At 41.3% G+C, this 17065-nt stretch overlaps 1 protein-coding gene across 42 annotated transcripts in view; it reads left to right on the forward strand.

The window, feature by feature from the left end:
* The window catches only part of RIMS2 (regulating synaptic membrane exocytosis 2), a 659880-nt gene that overhangs the window by 77666 nt on the left and 565149 nt on the right, over nt 1-17065 (forward strand). The window lies entirely within an intron of this gene.

Raw genomic sequence — 17065 nt, forward strand, 5'->3', positions numbered from 1 at the left:
ACCCTTGGAAGCACGGCAGGGCTGGTATATGAATGGCTAGAGTTAAGGGCAAGCTAGTTGCCCTGATTTAAAGCTTGATTTTTTAAATCGTCAGGAATTTCCTATTTATGTCTTTCATTAGCTCAAATTACAGAGAACAAAAAGCTGACAAACAAATATGGGATATGTTTAAAGCAGATTTGTCAGAAAGTTTTGCAATGCAAACTGCATGCATTATTAAATAGCTCTCGTAGACCCGATGAGGCTGGTGTTCTTGCTTGGGAAATCCTGTAGCTTATCCTTTTTTAAGGTTTAAACTAAGTCTCTGCTTACTTAGACTTATTAACACCCCCTTGGTGTCCCTCCTCCCTGCTGCTGAATCTCTGTCCACCTAGCCTAACTGACAGCTCCTCAGTGTCCCTCCTCCCCGCTGCTGAATCTCTGTCCACCTAGCCTAACTGACAGCTCCTCAGTGTCCATCCTCCCTGCTGCAGAATCTCTGTTGACCTAGCTCCTTATTGTCACTCCTCCCCGCTGCTCCTAAATCTTCACCTACCTACCTGATTGACAGCTTCTCAGTGTCCCTCCTCCCTGCTGCCCAATCTCTGTTAATCTAGCCTCATTAACATATCGTCAGTGTCTATCCTCCCTGCTGCTGAATCTTTACCCACCTAGCCTCATTGAGAGCTCCTCAGTGTCCCTCCTCCCTGTTGCTGAATCTCTGCTCATCTAGCCTAATTGACAGCTTCTCAGTGTCTCTGCTCCCTGCAGCTATTGAATCTCTACCCACCTAACCTGATTAATCGCTTCTCAGTGTCCCTGCTGCTGAATCTTCGCTCACCCAGCCTGATTGACTGCTTCTCACTGTCCCTCCTCCCTGCTGCTGGAGAGATCTCACACTGCTCAGTATAAGTTGCAGCTGTCAGTCAGGTTTGATGGGCGAAGAATCAATAAATTGGACTCTTTAACTAGACTCAAAAAATGCTCACTTCAATATCAATTCAATATATAGATTATCAAAGTAAATACACCAGTCTCATCAGATGTAAGATCTATTTAATAATGTATGCCGTTTGTATTGTTAAACCTGGTTACAGACCCAGCTAAAAAAATAAAATTGAAGTCAAATCTCTTTAAATTAAAAAGTTTTGCAATGTACTAACGTCCAGAAGAAGACCTCCTGGGACCTGGAACTGGATCTGAAATTTGGAATACCTTTCAGATGTGAACTAGATTTTAAGGTTGCAAAAGTTACTAATTCATGCAGATTTAACTACCGTACATTTTTATAAACTGGGAAACTTAGTTAGGGGACGGTTAGCCCAGGATGAGAAAAAAGGTTAGTATTTTCCAGAATCTCTTCTTGCCACTCTTCGTCCTTGAGCTGTTTTTGCAACCTACTCCTATTAACTTGAAGAGGGTTGAGTTGCATTACTAGACACGGCCCATAGTAGCGCTGCTTCTGGGAAAAAAAGCCTTTCATTTTCGAGTCCTAAATGACTAATTATAGTTATATTTATCTATCCAAAACTTCTCCAGTGCAGGAGTAAAGAAGGTGCCGTACCATTGCAGTTAGGTAAATTTGGCAATGGGAACGACTTTTGTGGAGACTATGTTGGCTTCATCCAACTTTCTAGGAAATAGACCTAGGCTTCCTTCACATAGAGTTTTTATGCAGCATTTTTTTCTGTTCTCTTGCAAGCAATTTTTATATTAAGATATGAATATTTCCAGTGCATTTTCCCAACTTACAGAGAATCCTATGGGAAAACTTTTGGAAAAACAAAACAAAACCAAATCTAGAGCATGTTGACTTTTGCAACAACAAAAAAAAAAAATTAAAACATTAAAACCCTGTGATTCCCTCGCCTTTCCACACACACATAAAATGCACTGTTTTTAGTTTATTATACAACATCTGGCCAAAACTTTTTAGAGAGTAAAAAAAACAAAACCCATAAGAAAGCTGCATATGAAATCACCCTAAGGGTTCATTGAGGCATTCCATTTTTCATGTACGAGTGCTATCCGTGTTATTCTATGGGGCCATTCACATGTTCATTGAAAATCGGTGTAAACATGTCCGATTTTGATCCGATGGCTGGGTCAAAATCGGAAAAGCAAGTCAATGGGTCCATGAAAAAATTGGACCGGACTCGGATGACATCTGAGTGCAGTCCAATTTCCACAGACTGTCAGAATGGAGAAGGTGGAGAAACGTTGTTTTTTTTTTTTTAATTTCGCCACGTAGGGGAAAGACGAATGACACTCAGACCACACTCTGATCAAACTCTGATCAGAATAATCGGTTCATTTTTCTCATACGTGAAAAAACTGGATGTATGAATGAGGCCTTAGAGAAGTTTTTCGGTTTCAGCAAATAGAATGTCCTTAACATGTAACAGATAAAGGGTTTTTCTCAGCATTCTAACTGGTTAATATTTCAGAGTGCTTGTAAAAACAAGCAACTTTGTAATATACCTCTTATTAGAAATCCTCTCCAAACCAGGGGAGGAGTCCTGAGGAGATAATTTGCATATTCCCACTGCATTTTGGGGTAAGTGAAGAGTCTCCGCGAGCTCAAAGAACACTGGATTTTGGCTGTTGGAGCTGAAAAGAGGACATCGGTAAACCTTTAAGCTTTTTTTTTAAGCCTTTTTCACTGTTTTCAGAACATTAACAATAAGAACATGGAAGAGTCCAGGAGCCATTTGGTGAGCTGCATATCCTGCTACATGTTCACAGACTTGCCAGTGGAAAAGCCAAACTTCACATGCCAGGAATGCAAGCTTGTGTCCCTGTTGGAGGAAAAGTTGCGAAATCTAGAAGAGAGGTTAACTACCTTGAAAATCATTAAGGAAGGTGAAGAGTTCTTAGACAGAGCAGAATTATCTCTTCATGATTCAGAAAGAGAAGAAATTCGAACTGCACCTGACGAAACAGAGGAATGGAAGCATGTGACCCACAGAAGCAGGAGGATCGAGAGGCAGTCAGCACCCATACTGCTCAGGAACCAGTACCAGGCTCTCACGCAGGAGAACCATGAAGAAATACAGCAAAATAAGACTTTGCCAGCAATGAATAACCTTGTAAGCCCTCAGAATCCTCCTGGATGGAGAAAGAAGAATGTTGTGAAGAAAAAACGGAGAGTGGTGGTCATGAGGGATTCCCTGTTAAGAGGAACAGAGGCCGCTATCTGCAGACCAGACATAACCTCAAGAGAAATGTGCTGTCTTCCAGGAGCAAAAATTAAAGATGTGTCGGACAGGATATCAAGACTCTTCAGACCTACAGATCACTACCCATTCCTGCTAATACATGTGGGGACAAATGACACCGCAAGAAAGGACCTGGAAACCATCTGCAGTGACTTTGAAGACTTAGGCAAGAAAGTGAAAGAATTGGGAGCGCAGGTGGTCTTCTCATCCATCCTCCCAGTGGATGGCCATGGAACAATGAGGTGGAATAAGATTCTACAGGTGAACAACTGGCTACGTCGATGGTGCCGTCAACAAGGATTTGGATTTCTGGATCACGGAATGAATTACCTATACGATGGACTACTTGCTAGAGATGGGGTGCACCTTACGAAGACTGGAAAACATGTATTTGGAAGTCGCCTTGCTACACTCATCAGAAGAGCTTTAAACTAGAACAATGTGGGAAGGGAAGCAAAAGGCCAGAAAAAGCCATACAGCTGACAAATACTATTGAGATCTCTGCTACTGGAAGTGGAAAAGAAGAACAAAGACAAAACAATTTAAATAATAAAAATATGGGAGGAAGAGAAACCAATCACAAACTAAAATGTTTTTATACAAATGCACAAAGCATGGGCAACAAACAAGGAGAATTGGAACTACTAATGCAGGAAAAGGAATATGATGTCATTGGAATCACTGAAACTTGGTGGGACGATACACATGATTGGAATAAAAGGCTAAAAGGATACAACTTATTTGCAAGAAACAGACTTGATAAACGAGGAGGAGGTGTTGCATTGTATGTTAGAAAAGCGTATATCTGCACAGAGATTGAAGCTTCAAAGACTGGGAGTTCTGTGGAAACTGTTTGGGTAAGAATACAAGGAGAGAACAACAGAAAGGACACCATTGTAGGCATTTACTACAGGCCACCTGGGCAAGCTGAAGATATGGATGAACTCTTTATGTATCAAATGACCAAGTTCTCCAAAAAATATGACGTAGTGGTCATGGGAGATTTCAACTATCCAGACATTTGTTGGGAATCTCTCTCAAGTAAAACTAACAGGTCAAGCAAATTCTTATCCTCTCTTGCTGACAACTTTATCTTCCAAAAGGTAGGGGAGAAAACAAGGGGATCTGCTACTTTGGATCTAATCCTTATAAACAGGGAGGAAATGGTTGAGGAGGTAAAGGTGGCTGGGACCCTAGGAGGCAGCGATCATGCTATTATAGAATTTTGGATAACTAGAGGAGGAAGACATGTGAAGACTCAAACTTCAAGGTTAGATTTTAGAAAGGCAGATTTTAAGAGACTCAGAAAGAGAATAGGAGGGATCCAATGGCTGGATGTCCTTAAGGACAAAAATGTCCAGGAAGGATGGGAAATTTTTAAAAATGAGATTCTCAAAGCACAATCGTTAACAATCCCGAAAAGTAGGAAGAATGGGAAGCATTTAAGGAAACCAGGATGGATGAACACAGAACTTAAACACATGCTAAAAAGAAAGAAAGAAATGTTTATTAAATGGAAAGAGGGAGGCATATCTAAAGAAGATTATAATGCAGTCTGCAGTTCCTGCAGGGCACGTATCAGGGTAGCTAAAGCTGACAATGAATTAAGGCCTGCAAGAGATGTCAAAAGCAATAAAAAAGGATTTTGGGGGTATGTCAAAAGTAAAAGAAAAGTCAAAGATGCTATAGGATTTTTACAGGATGAAAATGGAGAAATGGTAAGAGAGGATGTTGAGAAGGCCGAACTTTTTAATTCCTATTTTGCATCTGTTTTCTCTCAGAAAGAAAATGTAACATCAACTGATCTTCACTGTCCTTTTAAAGGAATAGAGGAATCCAAGTTATCTGTAAACAGAAAGATTGTGAGGGAATATTTAGCTAACATAAATGAGTTCAAGTCTCCAGGTCCAGATGAATTACACCCCAGAGTACTGAAGGAGATCGTAGAAGAAATTTTAGAACCACTCTCCATAATCTTTGAAAATTCTTGGAGAACAGGAGAAGTCCCAGAAGACTGGAGAAGAGCAAATGTTGTTCCTATCTTCAAAAAGGGGAAGAAGGTGGACCCAGGGAACTATAGGCCGGTGAGTCTGACTTCTATACCAGGAAAGATCTTTGAACAAATTATTAAACAACATGTATGTAAGTACATGGATAAGAATGAAGTGATTAACCAGAGTCAGCATGGGTTTGTAACTAACAAGTCATGTCAGACTAACTTAATTTCCTTCTATGACAGAATCACTGACTGGGTGGATCAGGGAAATGCTGTAGATATAGTATATCTTGACTTCAGCAAAGCATTTGACAAAGTATCTCACACCATCCTTATTGAAAAAATGACCAAGTATGCAATGGACCAGGCAACTGTTAGGTGGATTCATAACTGGCTTAGTGATCGGACTCAAAGGGTGGTTGTAAATGGCTTCACATCCAGCTGGATGAATGTCTCAAGTGGGGTACCACAGGGCTCCGTCCTGGGACCTGTATTGTTCAACATCTTTATCAATGATTTAGATGAAGGAATTGAGGGTAAACTGATTAAATTTGCTGATGACACAAAGCTAGGAGGGATAGCTAATACTAGAGAAGAGAGAGAGAGGATTCAAAAAGACCTAAATAAACTGGAGCAGTGGGCAGCAACCAACAGAATGTTTTTTAACAGGGAAAAATGCAAAGTACTACATCTGGGCAATAAAAATGAAAAAAGCATATACAGAATGGGAGGAAAAGAGCTAAGCAACAGTACATGTGAAAAAGACTTAGGTATACTAATAGATCATAGACTGAACATGAGTCAACAGTGTGATGCAGCAGCAAAAAAGGCAAATACAATTCTGGGATGTATTAACAGAAGCATACAGTCTAGATCACGTGAAGTCATTATCGGTCTTTACTCCTCTTTGGTCAGACCTCATCTGGAATACTGTGTACAGTTTTGGGCACCACATTTTAAAAAAGACATAGACAAACTGGAGCAAGTTCAGAGAAGAGCGACCAGAATGGTGACTGGTCTGCAAACCATGTCCTATGATGAACGGTTGCAGGATTTGGGAATGTTTAGCTTGCAAAAAAGAAGACTGAGAGGAGACTTAATAGCTGTCTACAAATATGTCAAGGGCTGTCACATTGTAGAAGGATCATCTTTATTCTCATTTGCACAAGGAAAGACTAGAAGCAATGGGATGAAACTAAATGGGAGGAGACACAGATTAGATATTAGAAAAAACTTTTTGACAGTTAGGGTGATTAATGAGTGGAACAGGCTGCCACGAGAGGTGGTGAGTTCCCCTTCAATGGACGTCTTCAAACAGAGGCTGGACAGACATCTGTCTGAGATGATCTAGTGAATCGTGCTTTGAGCAGGGGGTTGGACCAGATGACCCAGGAGGTCCCTTCCAACTCTACCATTCTATGATTCTATGATTCTATGATTCTATGATTCTATGATTCTCAAGAGTAAAGGGATTTTTAATCTTATTGTGTACTGCTCGTTGGCTAGGTTACCGACCACCACTGCAATCTGTGAGAGCTGACCGTTCTACATTGTAAGAAGCTCAGAACTTACAAGCTCTTTGCTACAGAGCTTACAAGTAGAGATGAGCGAACCCGAACTTAAAAGTTTGGGGTTCGTACCAGACACTTAGTGTCCGGTGCTAAACGCCAAACATGGACTTCTACTGGAAGTCCTTTACAGTGTTCGGAGTCCCGAGTAAGTCCGGGAGGAGAGAGATAGAATATTTTCCAGATCAAAAGTTCGGGTCCCCATTGTTTTCAATGGGGTTCGGGTTCTGGTTCAAGTTCAGGTACAGTTCTGGTACCCTAACCAAACTTTAGAATAAAGTTTGGGTCGGGTACCAGAACCAGAACTTCAACTGGTCTGCTCATCTCAACTTACAAGTGCTGCTCTGAAGCTGGCCAAAATACTGGATCCGTCCAAATTCAGTGCAACTGCGCTCCACCGATGCTGCAGGGGCAAAGCTGCCTCATATAGCCGCACCGTAGAGCACACAATTTGGATCAGAAACTCCATTATGCCACTGGTCTTAACTGTCAATCATCAGGAGATCAATAGCCCAGGAAACAGAAACAGGGAGGAAAAGGAGCAGTGTGCTCCTGAAGCACTGAGTTTTAATTTTCTAGTATATTTTTTGCTATATCTCAGTTTTTAAGATCACAGATTGCTTTCATTAAATGAGAGCCTTCACTCTCTGCATAGGTTTTGGCAAAAAAAATGTATCTATTATAGTTACATAGTTTATAAGGCCGAAAAAAGACAAGCGTCCATCCAGTTCAGCCTATTTCTTGTGCACTGCAGCTATTCCGCAGCGTTGATCCAGGGGAAGGCAACAAAAAACCATGCGGTATAGGCCAATTTACATCATTGAGGAAAAATTCACTTCCCGACACCAATCTGGCAGTCAGATTAAATCCCTGGATTAATTAACTATCACTAAGCATAAGATGTAATTTTATTGTTCTCAAGAAAGGCGTCCAGGCCTCTCTTGAACTCATTAAGTGAGTTGGACATCACCACTTCCTCTCCCAGAGAGTTCCAGAGTCTCACGGCTCTGACCGTAAAGAATCCCCTTCTATGCTGGTGCAGGAACCTCCTTTCCTCCAGACGCATAGTGTGCCCCCTCGTCTTTGTCACCATCCTTGGTATAAACAGGTCATGGGAGAGATCTCTGTACTGCCCCCTGATGTATTTATACATGTTTATGAGGTCTCCCCTAAGCCTTCTCTTTTCCAACGTAAATAGGCCTAATTTTGACAACCTCTCTGGGTATTCTAGTCCCTCCATTCCCTTTATTACCTTAGTCGCCCTCCTTTGTACCCTCTCTAGCTCCAATATGTCTTTCCTAAGCACCGGAGCCCAGAACTGTGCACAATATTCTAAGTGCGGCCTTACCAGCTCTTTATACAGAGGAAGAACAATGTTCTCATCATATGCCCCTATTCCTCTTCTGATGCATGCCATGACTCTATTTGCCTTCGCAGCTGCTGCCTGACACTGGGCACTCCAATTTAATTTGCTATTAACCAAGACGCCCAGGTCCTTCTCCATGTCAGATTTCCCCAGCGGTTTCCCATTTAATATGTATGGGTGACTGCTATTTTTCTTTCCCATGTGCATGACCTTACATTTATTGGCATTGAACCCCATTTGCCATTTTTTGGCCCAACTCCCCAATTTATCTAAATCCTCCTGTAGCTGTGCCCTATCCTCATCTGTATTAACTTCTTTACAAAGTTTATGTCTGTTACAGTGGTGAAAGATTGAATTTGATGGAGCTATGTCTTCTTTCATCCTATGTAACTAATGAAAACTTTCCACTATACTTTCAACTTCAGCTGCAGGATGTTTTATAAGGTTTTGTACTGTTCCGGGTTACGGCACCTTTTTCCATGAAATGGAAAGCATACTGGAATATTCTATCACTTTTCATTACATAATGGATAAACTTTTTGGAAACATTAGGAAGCCACTTTAACTAAGAAATGGCTATGAAAGCTTAGCAACAACTTCAGAACTTATTTTTTACTAGTCATTTTTCTATTTAATTGTGGGAACTGGATAATGGACCCATTAGGTATCAGATCTAGGGTTCAATTGATAACTTCACCTCCTATAATGACTCTCATGGATAAAGACCTCCATGCTTGGCTGTCTACGTCTATAAACTTAGTTCTGTAGGTAAATGCAGAAATTTAGTGGGACCCGAGCCCACGTGATAATTATAGCATATCCTGCAGATATAGAAGGAATACTCCATTAATACCTCTCCTTATAACCCAATCCCTGCAAAAATAATTAGAATCAATGTTAGGGAATATGCACACATGGCAGATTTGTTGCTGAAATTTCAGTTCCATTAAACAAAATTCAGATGTGTTAGTGGCAAGCAAATGGAAATCCACAACCAAATTGTTTGGATTTTGATGCAGATTTGTCTGCAGATTTGCAGTTAAGAAAAAAACAACATACTCTCCTCCCATGATATTGCTAGCCTGGCTCTCTGCTGGTGTCTGTGTTTGGCTGCAGCAGAGCCTGGTTGAAGACCAGACGCCGGATCCATGGAAACAAGGTATTTTAAACTTTTTATTGGAGTTGAAACTTTTTTTTTTTTTTTTAAAGTTTTGGTTTCAGCTGTTGCAGGTTTTTCTTCAAATCTACAACAAATTAGGCAACAAATGTTTGTTTTTTTGCAGCTTTTGACTTTCCCATTAACTTAATAGGGAACATTTGCAATATAAATTGCCATGATATGGACTTAACATCAGTTTGGTAAAAGCTCATCCACTTTGCATAATATGCTGCAGATTTTGTACCCTAAAAAATGTTTGCAGGAAATTTTCCCCATGTAAACATGCCCTGACAATTTGCTAGAGATTTGCTATTTATGCAGTTCCCATAGAAGTAAACTCTGGAATTACTATGTATGCTGTGCAATGCATTTGCAATCCTATGGATTTCAGTTACTGCAGACTAATTAGAGAGCGGCATTGTACGAGGTACGATGACGTTCCATCTAACAGTCTGTTCCAGACATGTATATAAATATACTCCACATTTTCAACCTCTTAATACCTTCCAGCAGCTCAGCAGGGAACGTCTAGAGAAGTGTGCTCAATCATGTGTCTATTTAGAGAAGTGGACGAGAGGCGTTCCCACTCAGGCTCCTTATTGTCATTCATAAAAAGGGTTCTGCATCTGTTAGTGGCTGTATTATAAGGGCCCTATACTATATAACAAAGAAGCAGCCATCTGTTCCTGGGGTGTGTTGGTAGCAGGTTCAGTCCCGAATCTTTGTTCAGGTGACTGTCTGCAGATGGCAGGAAGGGGACACTGACCACTCGCTTGTCACCGACAGCTTCCTATTATCCATAGATGTCCTTGTATGACAAGGTGAATGGGTTGCAAAATATGAAGCAGGACCCCCAACAGTCACTTGTTAAGATCCATTTATTTGGGTAATTTTGAACCCCCTAAACTTGGATCTATCAACTAGTTGATGGTCTCTTGTTTATGACGTCATTCACATGAACCAACACAAACAGGCGATTGTTAGGTCAGTTTTTCTGGACCCATATGGCATGCATGTTGTCAGCAGCACATCTCCTGTTCACAGCTACTGACAATGATGATTTAATGATCTAGTTAGCCGAAAAGAAACATTTTATTGCACTCTTTAAGGTATCATCAGAGGAATAATGTGCTCTTACCAGGTGGGATAAGACATCTTAACAATCAGGAACTGCCATGGGGCCATCAACCGCCCCTTTAAATTACATGGTGACATACTTAGGGGTAAATGTTAGGCGTAGGTGGGTATCACAAGTCCGACTTCATGATTTGATGCAGAATGGGTGTGGGTCTCCAGACCCGAACTCAACATAGGCATATATGAGGCTGTTGAGTTGAGGTCAGGAAACCTGTGGCTGGTCTCGACATTGTGGTCCTTACTGCGACTGTGATCCTAAACATGATCTTATAACAAGTGATAGATCTAAGAAGATGACATTGGAGAAGTATGGGATTTGATTTCCAAAATATCTGGGCTTTATTCTGCACTAAATTCCCTTTGATACTGCTCAGAGGATTCTGTTACTGGAACTTTTGTTTGGAATGTGAAAAAGTAGAAATCTCGGAGTGATGACAAAAGGGTTTTTATCTACGGAGCCCTTGATTCTGGTAGTCAGTGATGTCCTGAGATCACTGAGTCAATAATGTACAGAGAACTGTATTTTAGAGGAAGCCAAAGAAGTGGAACTCATTCTGAAGTCTGTTTTTTTTTATGTATAGGACACGAATGCATTATAGTCTATGGGACTGTTCACATGTCTGTGGTGTGTCCACAAAAAAGACATAAAAAACAAAACACAGAAATTGGATCGAAGTCACAGATCAAACTCTCCTGTTCAAGTCAGTGGGGCCATGAAAAAAAATGCCATCCTGTGTGTCATCGGAGTGCTGTCTGTTTTTTACTATTTAATGGGTATAAGAATCTTGGATTTTTTTGCATATGTTAATAAAAGATGCCACCCTGATAGTATTTTCAGTCTTCTTCTCGTATGAAGAATAAACAGACATCTAATTAAGCCGCGATGGTATTTAGTAATCTGACCAAATATTATATGAAGTGAAATCAGCATAAACACTTCAGATCTTGCACCAATTTGTAATCTATATTACCATCAAAATTAGTCCCCAATATTTGTGTCCTTCCCTGCTACGGTATTGCTCAATCCCAACGTTCATCAAACACTAAATTAACTGCAGCCATAAAATAAAAAATGATTTTTAAAACATCTTATATCAAGACTCCATCTACAAAGAAGATCTATACCTCAATAATGACTGGAAACGCGCCGGACAGCACGCAATAAAGCAAAAAGCTACTTGAATGTAATTAATAATTTAATAAGTCAACATATACATAAATGTCAACAGAAAGCAATTCCTTGGAGACCTCACAAAAGGGTGATTGATGTGAGGTCCATGCCTTCGATTACGGATATGGAATATTACACCGGATTACTCGGGATGTTATATTTGGAAGAACCATCCACTACTCCACTGCAGAGCAACATATATCAGCAGACAGAGTCCTTACAGCGTCATTTGGGCTCGGTGCCCTGGCACTGCCATGTGCGTGATGTCTTATTCAAACTTAAAGGAGTTGTACCAAGATTACAAATTATATATCCACAATATACTGTAGGTGATAATTTGCTGAAAAATGTGGGTCCAAGCCCTAGGACTACCATCTATTATGAGAACAGGGGTCAAGAGTAGCAATACAACGTGCACACTGTCGCCTCCGTTGAGTACAGCACTCGGCTCATACTCTGTCTCATAGACTTTGAATGGAGCGGTAGCGCAGGTCCTCGACCACCGCTTTGGACTCCTGTTCTTTTGATCCCTGTGTTGATCCCCTGTGTTAGCAAGTCATCTCCTATCCTGCGATTAAGTGATAACTTTCTACTGTGAGACAACTCCTTTAAATTTCTTAGTTCTACTTTCTTTCGCACTGCCATATGCATGATGCCTTATACAAAGATCGGTTTTGTAGTTCTACTTTAAAGAAGACCTCTAACTATATATATTTTTGGAAAATTCTGATTGATAACACACTATGAAATAGGTAATGGCATGACATGTCAGCTGCTATTCTGACTTAGCCCTTTTTCTAGTGGTAGCACTGTGCCAATCCAACTTTAACCAAGCACTCCCATCAAAGTTTTTATCCTCTTGATATATTTCAGTCATCATATTATATAGCACTGTGTACTTACAATTGCTCATTTTGCCTTTCTACCCAGCTAATTCTTCTATTTTCCATTAGGTCTATGATATCATGTGATTAAAAACTGACTAGCTGAATCCTCCTAAACTCTATGTAGAAAAAGGAGGTAAATTTTCTCTGCAAAAGTAATGAGTAACTGCAAAAGTCCCTGGCAGGGGGAGAAGCAGAGCAGCTGGGTCAGGAGATGAAGAGGGGAATGAGTCATCCAGGGACAAGAGACTTCATGTTTCTACATAGAGAAGAGAAAAGAGAAGAATTAGCTGGGTAGAAAGGCAAAATGAGCAATTGTAAGAACACAATATGATGATTGCAATATATTTTGAGGATAAAAACTCTGATGGGAGGAGGAGTGCTTCTTTAAGCTAAACAATGGTCTTAGAACAGACTGTTTGCTTGGCATAAAACGATAGCAGCACATCCTCAGAATATGGCTTTTCTTAGATTCCTTAGAAACTTAGAACAGATCACTAGGGGCTGAAAATGGGCAAAAAGACATAAGAGTATTAATGTTATGCGAAAATATTCTTAGGCAAAGAAATCCTACAGCATTTTTTTTATGCAAGAAAAATATTTGATGTGATCAGAATAATTATTTCCGCTATCTTCTAACATGTTTTACGACGACAGCCATTGGGATATAATTTTGGGGGCACATGACTATTAAGGCCGCGTTCACACGTTCAGTATTTGGTCGGTATTTTACATCAGTATTTGTAAAGCCTTAATACACATATTGGAACAATTTAGCTTTTATAGACGGGAAGCTTTTGTCACCTGCTGTCATTACCATCTGTGTGTCGCATGTTGTGTTTTGCATGTTTTTGTGACCATAGGTGTCAGCAAAGCTTTCACTTGGCTTATAGAGAAAATTCAAGGTTTGTTCAGATGTTATTTCTTTCATCGCTTTTGTCTTTTTATTCTGAAAATGATCTGGCTTGGACTGGAAGACTTCAACCATGTTTATCCTCAATCTATTGTTATTATATTAATCTGCTAATCTTTATTGCTTGATAAAATATGTCTTGCATAGATTCACACCACAGAGTTGCAAACGTGCTGGCAGATGTGGTGACAGTATTCCAACAGACCGTGACTTTTTGACCTGAAAAACAATGATTCTTGCTTATTTACTGGAATTTACTATAATATGTATCACGTTGTATCACTTTGTATCACTTTGTAAACATGACCAAGGTTTGAACTGTTTGGTATAAATAAACGCTGACTTCAGGACTTCCCTCAGAGCTACGTATATTGACCTGACACTTAAGTATGTTGTCTGTGTGCTCTCTGGCCATACCTACAAAATAGGATCTAAAGAGGCGACCCTTTGTGGAGCAGTTTGAGCCACTCTAAAGCCCCCCATACACTTTAGATAGTTACTACTCAGTCAGCAGCTATCTTCCCCAAATCTTCCATACAAAAGAGCACTGAGCTTGCCGAGTGCTACTTCTACATCTCTGGCGGCTTATCTCTTAGAGGACAAAAGGATCGTTAGTCTGAAATTAGACATACTGGATCCTTCCGTCACCCAACTTATCTTTTAGAGAACAAAAGGATTGTACTTCTGTCCTTTGACATCATGTATAGGAGGACAGTCGTAAGACCCCATACACATTAGGCTCTTGGCTGAATCTGTCGATATCGTCTGGCTTCGGCGGCGTTAATCTAATATTTATGAGGGCTTTTACACTATATGTTTTATTATATCCACCAAGACATAACAGTACATCTACACTTCACTAGTGAGTAATGTAACGAGAAGCGTCAGAAATTTTGCGTTCTTTAGTAAGTATATAGAAAATAATCATTTTAGACATCACTCATGTTCAGATATTGACAGATAGTTGAGCAAAAGTGGCCTCCAAAACCAAGGGGTCCAACCTCCTAATTCACAAGACACTTTCAGATAGAAGCTTAAAGGGTCCACAGGGTAGATGATCAATGTATGATCCATGGAGGTCTAAAATACAGGGACCCCAAGTGATCCTAAGAATGGATGTTTATTTGAATGGAGCAATGGTGCACATGCACGATAACCGCTCTATTCACTTTTATGGAACTGATGGATCGTGCGAAAGAGTCACGAACGCTCCAGAACAACTGTATCTGTGAGTTCCAGAAAGGCGAATATAGTCCTGGTCACACGTGCACTACTGCTCAGTTCACATGATGGACTTTGGGACCTATGTTTTCGGGATCAGTGTGTTATGTTCTGCTACCAGAGCTAAGGAAAGAGAGGAGATCTGTCCCTACGATAGAACTCAGCTGAATCCCTACGATGTAACAGGGAACCTGATCCTGCGATCAGACCTGCTAAAGTCCTAAGCTAGTCTGTACGGAGACCTATAGATGTGGGGAAGGAATCCCTACAAGTACTAAGGACTGGGAGGAAAATGGGACACCTCCTAACAGAAATAGTAGCAGACAGACGAACAAACAAAATATATAGAACATAGAGGTCCGTAGACCAAGCAAACTAACAGAGCTAGATACAGAGCACAGGCTAGCTAGAAAGTAGTTATACAATGAAGTCCAGCAAAGCCAGAAGGGCGGAGCAGGATTAAATAGGCCAACAAGGTCATGTGACCAGCAAAGGAAAAAACCTAAGAGCAAGGTTCTAACAGTACCCCCCCTTCTAAGAGGATCCTCCGGATCCCCTAGGACCAGGCTTATCAGGAAATCTCCTGTGAAACGCTCTGATAAGTCTGGACGCGGAAACATCATCTGACCTCACCCAAGAGTTATCCTCGGGTCCGAAACCTTTCCAGGCCACAAGATACTGCAAACTACCTCTATACCGTCTAGAGTCAAGGATGCGAGAAATTTCATATTCCCCGTCCTCCACCACCGGAGGAACAGAGGCAGAGGCGTCACCATCCGACACAACAGCTTTTTTTAACAGAGAGACATGAAATACCGGATTAATTCTCCAGGAGGTAGGAACCTCCAACCTAACAGCAGATTGGTTGACAACCTGAAGCACCTTAAAGGGCCCTACAAACTTGGGACCCAATTTCTTAGAAGGAATCCTCAACCGCAGATTCCTAGAGGACAACCAAACCATGTCACCAACAGCGAACAAAACCTCCTGTCGTTTCCTATCAAAGTAGTCTTTAGATTTTCTGTTGGCCTCCTGAAGATTACCACGCACATCTCCAAATCACCGGAAAAATTCTCCTCCTCAGGCACGGCAGATCCCAACTTGGAGAACGACCCAAACGACGGATGTCTCCCAGAACAACAAAAAAAAGGCGAACAACCAGCAGAAGAAGATCTATGATTGTTCAGAGCAAATTCAGCAAGTGGCAGAAACTCAGACCACCCCTCTTGATTGTCTGCCACAAAACAACGCAAGAACTGCTCAACATCCTGGTTTTTCCTTTCTGTCTGGCCATTAGATTCAGGATGATATCCGGACGAAAACGACAAATGAATTCCCAACCTGTCACAAAAGGCACGCCAAAAACGAGCCACGAACTGAGGACCCCTATCAGAAACAATGTCAGTAGGAACGCCATGAAGTCTGACAATTTCCTTGACAAAGGCCTTAGCGAGAGTTTCAGCGCAGGGCAGTTTGACGAAGGGAACCAAGTGACACATCTTGCTAAAACGGTCCACGACCACCCAGATGACAGTAAAACCCTCAGAGGGGGGAAGGTCAGTTATAAAGTCCATAGCCAAATGTGTCCAAGGAGCACTGGGAACCTCCAAAGGACAAAGCAACCCCGCAGCAGGAGTATGTGAGGACTTAGATCTAGCACATATAGTACATTGACGCACCCACTTAATGACTTCCTTCTGCCATCCAGGCCACCAAAAACTGCGACCCACCAGTCTCTTGGTCTCAGAGATTCCGGGATGACCTGCCAACCGAGATTCGTGACACTCAACAAACAAATCTCTCCTAAAGGTCCCAGGCACAAACAACCTCCCATGAGGAGTGTTAGATGGGGCATTCTCCTGTGCTTTAAGAATCTCATGTTCCAAAACGGAGTCCAAAGCAGCTATCACAACACCTTCTTGTAAAATGTTCTCCTCTTTCTCAGCACCGACTATGGGAGAAAAACTGCGAGACAAGGCATCCGCCTTAACATTCTTAGTACCAGGGATGTAAGTAACGGAGAAATTAAACCGCGAGAAAAACAGTGCCCACCTAGCCTGACGGGCATTCAGGCGCTTGGCAGCATCAAGATATATCAGATTTTTATGATCCGTAAGAACCTGAACGGGAAATTCCGCACCTTCCAAGAAGTGGCGCCAGTGTTCAAATGCGAGTTTAATAGCCAATAATTCCCGATTACCAATATCGTAATTCAGTTCAGTCTCCGATAATTTTTTTGAAAAAAAGGCACAGGGATGTAATCCATCCCCGTTATCCTGAGACAATACTGCGCCAACCCCCACAGAGGAAGCATCAACCTCAACCAAAAACGGCTTAGTCACATCAGGCTGCATAAGGATAGGAGCAGAGGTGAACCTCTCCTTGAGATACACAAAAGCTTCAATGGCCTCAGAAGACCACTGAACCGCATCAGCACCTTTCCTGGTGAGATC

The sequence above is a fragment of the Phyllobates terribilis genome, unplaced genomic scaffold, assembly GCF_046119375.1.
Source record: "Phyllobates terribilis strain yellow unplaced genomic scaffold, ASM4611937v1 Scaffold_4__5_contigs__length_816908805, whole genome shotgun sequence".
In the NCBI taxonomy this organism is placed as follows: domain Eukaryota; kingdom Metazoa; phylum Chordata; class Amphibia; order Anura; family Dendrobatidae; genus Phyllobates; species Phyllobates terribilis.